Consider the following 10167-nt stretch of genomic DNA (forward strand, 5'->3'; position numbering starts at 1 on the left):
CAGGGCCTCAGGGGAGTGCACAGGGGTTGGCAGGCCTGGAGACAGAGGAGTGTGGGACTGGCTGGCTTAAGGCAGGGGAGTGCAGCAAGGGTTGACTGGAGACAGGGCACGGGGTGCAGGGCTGGTGCAGGCAGGGCAGGGGGTGCAGCAGGGGCTGGCTGTGGGCAGGGGTGCGGGTACAGGGGGTACAGCCTACCCTGTACGGTAAGTGCCCCCTCCTCCACCAAGGTAGCAGCAGCAGCCCAGGACTTGGGGGCTATTTAAAGGGCCTGAGGCTCCCCTGCTTCCACCGCCCCAGCCCTTTGAATAGCCGCGGGAGCCCTGGGGAAGTGGCGGGGCTCCGGGGGCTGTTTAAAGGGCCGGGGCGTTAGAAGCAAGGGGAGCCCCAGACTTTTTAAATAGCCCCCAAGTCTCCAGCAGTGGGGCTCTGGTGGCAATTTAAACAGCCTGAGGCTCCAGTCCCTGCTGGGAGCCCCAGGCCCTTTAAATTGCCCCCTGGGGAAGCTGGGCCACCCTAGTACAGTGCACCAGCAGGGCTTGGGTGCGGGGCCCGATTCAGGGGAATTGGTTGAATTGGCCTAAAGCCGGCCCTGCCCGCAGGAAAGCAAGGAAGTAGCACAGGCTTATCACTGTCCCTGGGTGGGCTTGAACCACCATCCTTTCAGTTAAGAGCCAAACGTGCTGACCCATTGCACCACAGAGACACAGACAGGCCAGGCTGTATGGAGCACAACAGTCAGGAATCAGCTCAGGGTCCGGTCTAGCACATGCATGCAGTGGTTGGACAAGCAACAGCAAGGAACTGGACTGGTGCGGAGTGAAAGATCTGTGGGAAGGAACCGAAAATAGTACTGGGACTGCAGTACAGAGCTTGCATACACTTTCTTTGGCCTGTTTTGCTGGAAGAGTTAGCAGGGCAAGCTTGTTAGTCACAGGTAAGGGGGTGAGTTTATGCAAATTCTGGACTCTGGGACCACAGCTGGGGTGACACATGCACCCTCTCTGCAACCAACCTTTGTTACTTCACTCCATAACAGCACACACAAAGCAACCTTTTACCTTTCAGCACCAAAATATACTGTAGAAGAAATCTAATAGCATAACTTTAAGATGAGAAACTTCAGTACTAACAACAATTCTAAATATATTCAAAAATACCTCTGTCTTTAGACACCAGACACAAAATCAATCAGACCAAGAACAAACATCTATTCCTACTTCCCACACACTTGGGGAGGGAGGGTTTGGAACCCATACCCCTTAATGATGAGTCCTTTCCAGGCGAGGGGCAAGCTCTCAGGCCTCAAATGCCAGGTACAGTTACTCTCTCCTTGATCCAAACTAAACAGGAAAATACACTTGATTACTCCTGCCCCAATAACAAAGAGATGGGGGATCCCACAGCAGCTGAAATGACCATTTGGACAAGCACTCCCCTCATGCAATCTGGGGTGGGTGTAACCATGCAAATGACATCAGCCCCAAAAGGCCTTTACAACAGATCACCAACAGATGGCAGGGTAGAGTTCATACCGACCCTGCTTAAACTAGATTGTGGCAAAGATTAAAAAACACTGAATGTTAAAACTCACCAAACGCGGGTGAATCCATTCTCATTGTCGTACCCGCTTCTTAAACTCCACACCTGAACGTAGCCCTCACATGGACAACATACCCTCCTAACTCAGTGTCTGTACGTTAACCTTTTACCCCCAGTCAGGGCTATTGCAGATTCTGTATTCCTTACGCCACCCGATCTTAAACCGAACTTCGCACCCCCTGGGTAATCTGTACATTGTTCCCTGATCACCAGAAACTTCTACACCTAAATGCTGTACCGTACACCTTTTTCTTCTTTGAATGTCATCTTACTAAAATGTTGACATTTGTTCGAGATCCCGGCTCCTGTTCCCTTGCAAGGCGTGTGCCTTTGCTCCAGGTTTTAGTCTGCTAATACAGTGGGGGCAGGGTGGGGGCCGATTGAGCCAGAGGCGCTTGCCTGCTGCAGACACGGATCAAAGGCTGAACCTCATCCCCCACGAGCTGAAGGCTTAATTGAAAACAGTTTAAGCAGTACTCCCGTCTCCGGCACTCAGCTACCCAGCTCCCAATGGGGTCCAAACCCCTAATAGATCCTTTTTACCCTGTAGAAGCTGTAAAAGCCTGTGACCAGGGCAGCTGCCCAGCAGCCGGCGCATATGCCTGCCAGCGTGAGAGCTCGTAAGGCACTAATCCAGATAGAGGTGGCTGGGTGGCAGAGGGAGTAAAGAGCCAGCAGAGTGGTGCAGCGGACGCGTGCTGGGCCCATAACCCAGAGATCAATAAATCAAAGCCATTCTCTGATACACGAGCACTTGTCTCTTTTCCCTCTGGGCCTTCAAGCGATCAAAACCCTCGGCTTGCGGGCCCAGCTCTGTCTGCCATGTGCCTGGGCAGCAGCAGGACAGTCTCAAGAGAGCAGCTCCCACCCATTATCTCTTGTAGTGGAAAGGAAGTAGAATTGTGGTTGGACTTTTGCTATTTCTGTTCAGGGAATCAGTGGCTGTGAGGCAACCCTTACTGATAATGGCAGGAGAAGAGTTCTCTCTTCTGCATTGATGCTGCAATTTTTTGTTGTGCCCTTTCTCTCCCCCTTCAATGCAGGCAGGTAGGCTTGGTGGCTTGGGGATGTGGGTCAAGCCTGGTTTCTTTTGGCAGACACCTGGTTGAGAACTGGTGCTCTACGGTCTTGTCTAAACTGACCAGCCCTAATGTCTGTAGCCTTGTCTCATACTTTGGAAGCCTTTTATTTACCCCTTTCCACTGCAAAAACGACTATTTAGTCCTACTCTTTCTTTCCAAGCTGCTAACCAGTTACTGATCCATGAGAGGGCCCCAGCCATCTGGAGTAGCTTGTGACTGTGAGTGGCAACCTCAGGGCAGATTGTTAAGAAGCAGAGCACAATCCCCAAACTGGTTGTGTGTTCTAGACTTACGTTTCACCAAGTGTCAGATTCTGGATGACACCCCTTTTATGACTTTTTAAAGCAAACTTGCTATTTTTGCATCATTTGAGCGTTCTATGCAGAGGACTAGAAATGTTTCTATTAACCTGAATGTTAGATCATTTTAACATTGGCTGGAATCACAATGTTAAATTAGTTCTTATGACTTTAATAACTGATACTTCCTCTATCTCAGGACTAGCTATTAAACTGATTTTTGGACTAGGGAGATGGAATAGCAGCTTCCTCCATCCCTTGCACACATCACCCTGTTATTGTGGCACTGAACCCCCAGGAGCGGTGGACCTCCCTATGGGGAGAATATCGTGGTTGAAGAGCAGTGAAGAAAAATGGTGTTGTCTGTGTTCCCATTTGGTTTGTTCTGAGTATGTTTTTGAGTCGTTTGTAACTCTTTCATCAGTTATTAGTAACATCTTATTATCAGGCCTCTGAACTGAAAGGCTGCTCTTGCAGGTTTTACTTTGTCGTTGTTTGTAGGTCAAACAGCCGCTTTCTTAGGCCTCGTCTACACTACGCATTTAAACCGAATTTAGCAGCATTAAAACGAATTAACCCTGCACCCGTCCACACAATGAAGCCCTTTATATCGATATAAAGGGTTCTTAATACCGATATCTGTACTCCTCCCCGACGAGGGGAGTAGCGCGGAAATCGGTATTGCCATGTTGGATTAGGGTTAGTGTGGCCGCAATTCAATAGTATTGGCCTCCGGGCGGTATCCCACAGTGCACCCTTGTGACCGCTCTGGAAAGCAATCTGAACTCGGATGCACTGGCCAGGTAAACAGGAAAAGCCCCGCGAATTTTGAATTTCATTTCCTGTTTGCCCAGCATGGAGCTCTGATCAGCACAGGTGGCGATGCAGTCCCAAACCCAAAACGAGCTCCAGCATGGACCGTCTGGGAGGTACTGGATCTGATCGCTGTATGGAGAGACAAATCTGTTCTATCAGAGCTCCGTTACAGAAGACGAAATGACAAAGCATTTGAAAAAATCTCCAGGCTATGATAGACAGAGTCCACAGCCGGGACTCAGCACAGTGCTGCGTGACAAGCGTAACGGAAAGCCAAAGAATCAAATGGACGTTCATGGAGGGAGGGAGGGGAGACTGAGGACTCCAGCGATCCCACAGTCCCCGCAGTCTTTGAAAAGCATTTGCATTCTTAGCTGAGCTCCCAATGCCTGAACAGTCAAACACATTTTCCCAAGTGTTTCAAGGGACCCTGGAGCTAGGCAAAGGGGTCCAACGGGCAGGGCCCCTGGAGCTAGGTTTAGGGGCCCCAGAGATAGGGCCCCTTGAGCTAGGGTTGGGGGACCCATGCATAGGGCCCCTTGACCTAGGGTAAAGGGCCCCATGGGTAGGGCCTCTGAAGCTAGGGTTAGGGGACCCAGGGGTACAGGGCCTGCAGATAGGGTTAAGGGTCCCACGAGAAGGGACCTTGGAGCTAGGGTTAGGGGCCCCACGGGAAGGGCCGTTGGAGCTAGGGTTAGCGTTCCCACATGTAGGGACCCTGGAGCTAGGGCTAGGAGCCCCAGGGACGGGGCCACAGGAGCAAGGGTTGGGGGTCCCAGGGGTGGGGTGCCTGGAGCTAGTGTTCGGGTGTCTAGGGGTGGGGCCCCTGGAGCTAGGGTTAGCGGCCCCATGGGCAGGGCACCTTGAGCAGGGGTTTGGATCCCCAGCAATGGGGCCTCTGGAGCAAGGGTTAGGGGTCCAAGGGGTGGGACCCATGGAACTAGGGTTAGGGGTCCCACTGGTTGGGCCCCTGAAGCTAGAGTTAGGGGACCCAGGGTTAGGGCCCATGCAGCTAGGGTTTGGAGCCCCAGAGATGGGGCCCATGGAGCTAGGGATAGGGGTTCCAGGAGTGGGGCCCCTGGAACTAGGGTTAGAGGCCCCACGGGTAGGGCCCCTGAAGGTAGGGTTAGGCACCCCAGGGGTAAGGCCCCTGGAGCTAAGATTAGGGGTCCCACGGGTAGGTCCCCTGGAGCTAGGATTATGGGTCAAATGGGCACGAAGCCAGGAGCTAAGGTTAGAGCTCCCACAGGTAGGACCTCAGGAGCTAGGGTTAGGGGCCCCACGGATAGGGCCCCTGGAGCTTGGGTTAGGGATCCTAAGGGAAGGGCCTCTGGAGCTAGGGTTAGGTGCCCCACGGGCAGGAGCTCAGGAGCTAGATTTAGGGGCCCCAAGGATGGGGCTCCTGGAGCTAGGGTTAAGGTCCCCACGGGTAGGGCCCATGGAGCTAAGGCTAGGGGCCCCATGGGGAGGTCCCATAGAGCTAGGGTTAGGGTCCCCACGGGTAGGGCCCCTGGAGATAGGGTCAGGGACCCCAGGGATAGAGCCCCTGGAGCTAGTGTCAGGGACTCTAACCCCCAGATGGCAAAGTTAGTTGTCTGACCGCGAGAGAGACAGGCAACACCAGCAAGGTCCGATCAAAAGCTCTTTATTGACAAGTGCACACATCAATATAGAGCAGCTCGTCTCCCGAGAGAACCAGCCCGCTCTTTAAATCTTAGTATAAGCCTATATAGACAGTTCTGTCGCGTCATAAATTATTCACTGGAGCAACCCACTCCCTTCTTTTAACAACTAGAAACTAGACACCTTTAGTATACATACATACCTAAAGTTAGAAATGTAGGGGAGTTAAAAACAAACAACGAACAAAACCAGGGAGTGAAAACAAGGAGGCTGGGAAACTAGGGCTCTTATCAGTTCTTCGAAGGAGCTGCCCTAACACAGCACATCTGGTACTATGCCAGGAATGCAGCTTCTCGCTTATCTCACTTTTTCCCAGCGCTTGTGAGACATGCTGCTGCTTCTCAGTGTTTTCCACTCAGGAATTACCCAAAAACCTCTGTTAGCCTGACTTTGGTCAGGTTGGCATACCTGGTTTTGTCTGCAATATCTTTATTCAGGCCTAACACTAGGGATAGGGGCCCCACGAGTACGGTTCCTGGAGCTAGGACTGGGGGCCCAAGGGGTATGCCCCCTGGAGCTAGGGATAGGGGTCACAAAAGTAGGGCCTTTGGAGCTAGGGTTAGGGGCCCAACGGGTGGGGTCCCTGAAGCTAGGGATAGGAGCCCCATGGGTAGGGCCCCTGGAACTAGGGTTAAGGGCCCCAGGGATGGGGCCCCTGAAGCTAGGGTAAAGGGTCCCAGGGGTGGGGCGCCTGGAGATAGGTTTAGGGGCCCGACGGGTATGGCCCCTGCAGCTAGGGTTAGGGGCCCCAATGGTAGGGCCCCTGGAGCTAGGTTTGGGGGTCCCACGGGTAAGGACTCTGTAGCTAGGGTTAGATCCCCATGGGTTGGGCCCCTGGAGCTAGGGTTAGAAGCCATAGGGATGGGGCCCTTGGAGCTAGGGTTAGGGGTACTGGGGGTCAGGCCCCTGGAGCTAGGGTTAGGGGCCCACGCATATGGCATCTGGAGCTAGGGTTAGGGGACACAGGGGTAAGGCCCCTATAGCTAGGGTTAGTGGTCGCATGGGTAGGGCCTCTGGAGCTAGGGTTAGGGGCCCCACAGGAAGGGACCCTAGAGTTTGGATTAGGGGCCCCAGGGCTGGGGCTCATGGTGCTAGGGTTAGGGGTCCTAGGGGTGGGCCCTGGACCTAGGGATAGGGGTCCTAGTGGTGGGGTGCCTGGAGCTACGGTTAGGGGCCCCAGGGGTAGAGCCCATGGACCTAGGGTTAGGGGTCCCATGGGTTGGGACACTGGAGCTAGGGACAGGGGCCCCATTGGTAGGGCCCCTGGAAATTGGGTTAGTGGTTCCATGCGTAGAGCCCCTGTAGCTAGCGTTAGTGGGCGCATGGCTAAGGCCCTTGGTGATTGGATTTGGGGCCCCAGGGACTTGGCCCTTGAGCTAGGGTTAGTGTTCACGTGGGTGGGGCCCCTGGAGCTAGTGTTTGGGTTTCCAGGGGGTGGGGTCTCTGGAGCTAGGGCTAAGGACCCCACGGGTAGGGCCTCTTTAGCTAAGGTAAGGGCCCTACGGGCAGGGTGCCTGGAGCAAGTGTTAGGGACCCCACGGGTAGGGCCCTTGGAACTAGGGTTAGGAGCCCCAGGTATGGGGCCCCTGGAGCTAGGGTTAGGGGATGCAGGGGTCGGGTCCCTGGAGCTTGGGTTAGGGGCCCCACGGAGAGGGCCCCTGGAGATAGGGTTAGTGGCGCAAGGGGTAGGGCCCCTGGATCTTTGATAATGGACCCAAGGGGTAGGGCCCCGGGAGCTAAGGTTAGGGTCCCATAGGTAGGGCCATTGGAACTAGGATTATGATTTCCACATGTAGGGCCCCTGGAGCTAGGGTTAGGGTTCCCAGGGGTGGGGCCTCTGGACCTAGTGTTAGGGGCACCACGAGGACGGCCCCTGGAGTAGGGTAAGGTCCCACGGGTAGAGCCCTTGGAGCTAGGGTTAGGGGAACCACGGGTAGGGCCCCTGGAGCTAGGGGAAGAAGCCCCACGAGTAGGGCCCCTAGAGCTGGGTTAGGGAAACCAGGGATGGGGCCCCTGGAGGTAGGGTTAGGGCCTCAAGGGTTAGAGCCCCTGGAGTTTCCATTAGGGGTCCCATGGGTAGGATCCCTGGAGCTAGGGTTAGGAGCCCTAGGAGTAGATCCTCTGGAGCTGGGGATATGAGCCTCAGTGGTAGGGCCCCTGGAGCTAGGGTTAGGGGTCTCACGGGTAAGGCCTCTGGAACTAGGGTTAGGGGCCCACAGGTAGGGGCCCTGCAGTTAGGGTTAGGGGTCCCACTGGTAGGGCCCCTGGAGCTAGGGTTAGGGGTCTCACAGGTAAGGCCTCTGGAACTAGGGTTAGGGGCCCACAGGTAGGGGCCCTGCAGTTAGGGTTAGGGGTCCCACTGGTAGGGCCCCTGGAGCTAGAGTTAGGGGCCCCAGGGAAGGAGTCCCTGGAGCTAGGGTTAGGGGCCCCAGTGGTAGGGCCCCCGGAGCAAGTGTTAGAGACCTTACGGTTAGGGCCCCTGGAGCTAGGGTTAGGGGCCTCACAGGTAGGGTCTAAGGAGTTAGGGTTAGCAGCCCAATGGGTAGGGCCCCGGTAGCTAGGGTTAGGGGCCCCAGGGGTAGAGCCCTGTAGCTGGGTTGAGAGGTTTATTTAAAACAGACATACATCTTTTAAGATCTGCTTCAGAAATGCTAATGTTGATATAAGCAAAAGTCTTCATAGTGTTCCCCTGGTCATCTTTCCTGATAACAATTTCCGCATCTGTAACATTTCCAAACTTGCTGAATCTTTCCTGCAGTTCAGCCTCAGATACTGTATGGCCAAGTCCTCCAACATATAAACGTTTTAAAACTTGTTTTTTCTCCATAATAAAAAGTCAGACTGTTTCATTTAGGATGTATGTTTTATCCTTCGCACATGTCCAGCCAGGAAAGGGTAGGGCCTCTGGAGCTAGGGTTAGGATCCCAATGGGTAGGGCCCCTGGAGCTATAGTTTGGGGCCCTACGAGCAGGGTCCCTAAAGCTAGGGTTAGGGGCCCCAGGGATGGGGCACCTGGAGCTAAGTTTAGGGGCACCATGGGTATGACCCCTGCAGCTAGGGTTAGGGCCCTAAGCGGTAGGACCCCTGGAGTTTGTGTTAGGGGTCCCACGTGAAGGGCCTCTGGAGATAGCGTTAGTGGCCTGACTGGTAGGGCCCCTGCAGCTAAGGATAGGGGCCCCAGGTTGAAGGGCCCCTGCACCTAGGGATAGGGGCCCTACGGGTAAGGCCCCTGGAGTTAGGGTTAGGGGCCGCACAGTTAGGGCCTCTGGAGCTATGGTTAGGGGCTTCACGTGTAAGGCCCCTGGAGCTAGGTTTACGGGCCCCATGGGTAGGGCCCCTGGAGCTAGGGTTAGTGGCCCCAGGTATGGGGCACTTGGAGTTACTGTTAGGGGCTCCACTGATGGGACCCCTGGATTTAGGATTAGGGACCCCATGGGTATAGCCCCTGGAGCTAGCGTTAGGGGCCCCAGGGGTAGTGCATCTGGAGCTAGGGTTAGGGGTCCCACAGGTAGGGACTCTGGAGCTAGTGTTAGGGGCCCCACGTGTAGGGCCTCTGGAGCTATGGTTTGGGACCCCTTGGGCAGTGTCCCTATAGCTAGGGTTAGATGCCCCAGGGATGTGGCCCAGGGAGCAAAGGTTAGGGGTCCCAGGGGTGGGGCCCCTGGAGCTAGGGTTAGAGATCTCACGCTTAAGGCCTCTGGAGCTAGGATTAGGGGCCCACTCGTAGGGCCCCTGAAAGAAGGGCTATGGGCCCCACGGGTTGGGCACCTGGAGCTATTGTTCGGGGCCCCAGGGATGGAGCCTCTGGAGCTAGGGTTAGGGGCCCATGGGTATGGCAACTGGAGCTAGAGTAAGGGGCACAGGGGTAGGGCCCCAGGAGCCAGGGTTAGGGGCCCCACGGGTAGGGACCCTGGTGGAGTAGGGACTATCTGTGTGGGAGATGGGAGAGCAGGGGGTGACGTAAGGTGAGGGACAGGACCTAAGCCTGTAACTCGAGCTAGGCAGCGGGGAGGGGTCAGCACCTTTGCCTGGGAAGCTGGACACAGGAAGGGGCCGGTTGGAGGGAGTTAGTTCAGTTTTGGTTTGGAGCTGGGTTGTTGGAATTCAGGGATTCCCAAACTGGGAACTAAGCTTTCTGAACCCCCAGAAGGACTCGATCGAGAGGTCCTGGTTGTGCCCAAAAGCTCTGCTGTATCCTTCATTCCTGTTGGCCAAAAAAACCTTTTGTTTTACTGGCTGGCTGAGTCACAGTGTGTCCCAGGAAGAGGGGTGCAGGACCGGATTCCCCCACACTCCGTGACATAAATATCTGTGCCCCCCACTAACCCCCTAAGCCCCTGTGGGACCCCTGCAGCCTGGACGTAGGTATCTGTGCCCCCCACGAACCCCCTAAGCCTCCCAGGGACCCCTTCAGCCTGCATGTAGGTGGAACCCTTCTGCCAGACTGAATTGATAGCAGCAAGGACTGGGTTCAATACATAGGGGTCCCTTCCCTACTACGTAATGCAAACCAGCTCGAGCCCCCACCCAGTGACATGGGAAAATTTTACATACGCACCCCTAGGTGCCTCAAAGAGGCGATACTTCCCCTCTCGCAAGCACAGAGTCTGGGTGTAGCAGAAAATGTTTAATAACGTGAGATAAACAACATAGCATTAAATTGGGAAAACACCTCAATTAGGCCGTG

At 55.0% G+C, this 10167-nt stretch overlaps 1 non-coding gene across 1 annotated transcript; it reads right to left on the minus strand.

The window, feature by feature from the left end:
- Positions 1 to 630: 630 nt before the first annotated feature.
- TRNAK-CUU (transfer RNA lysine (anticodon CUU)) lies at positions 631 to 704 on the minus strand. Its single transcript has one exon. It is a non-coding gene; the product is annotated as a tRNA-Lys (tRNA).
- Between the last annotated feature and the right edge of the window lie 9463 nt (positions 705 to 10167).

The sequence above is a fragment of the Gopherus flavomarginatus genome, unplaced genomic scaffold (assembly GCF_025201925.1).
Source record: "Gopherus flavomarginatus isolate rGopFla2 unplaced genomic scaffold, rGopFla2.mat.asm mat_scaffold_554_arrow_ctg1, whole genome shotgun sequence".
NCBI lineage: Eukaryota > Metazoa > Chordata > Testudines > Testudinidae > Gopherus > Gopherus flavomarginatus.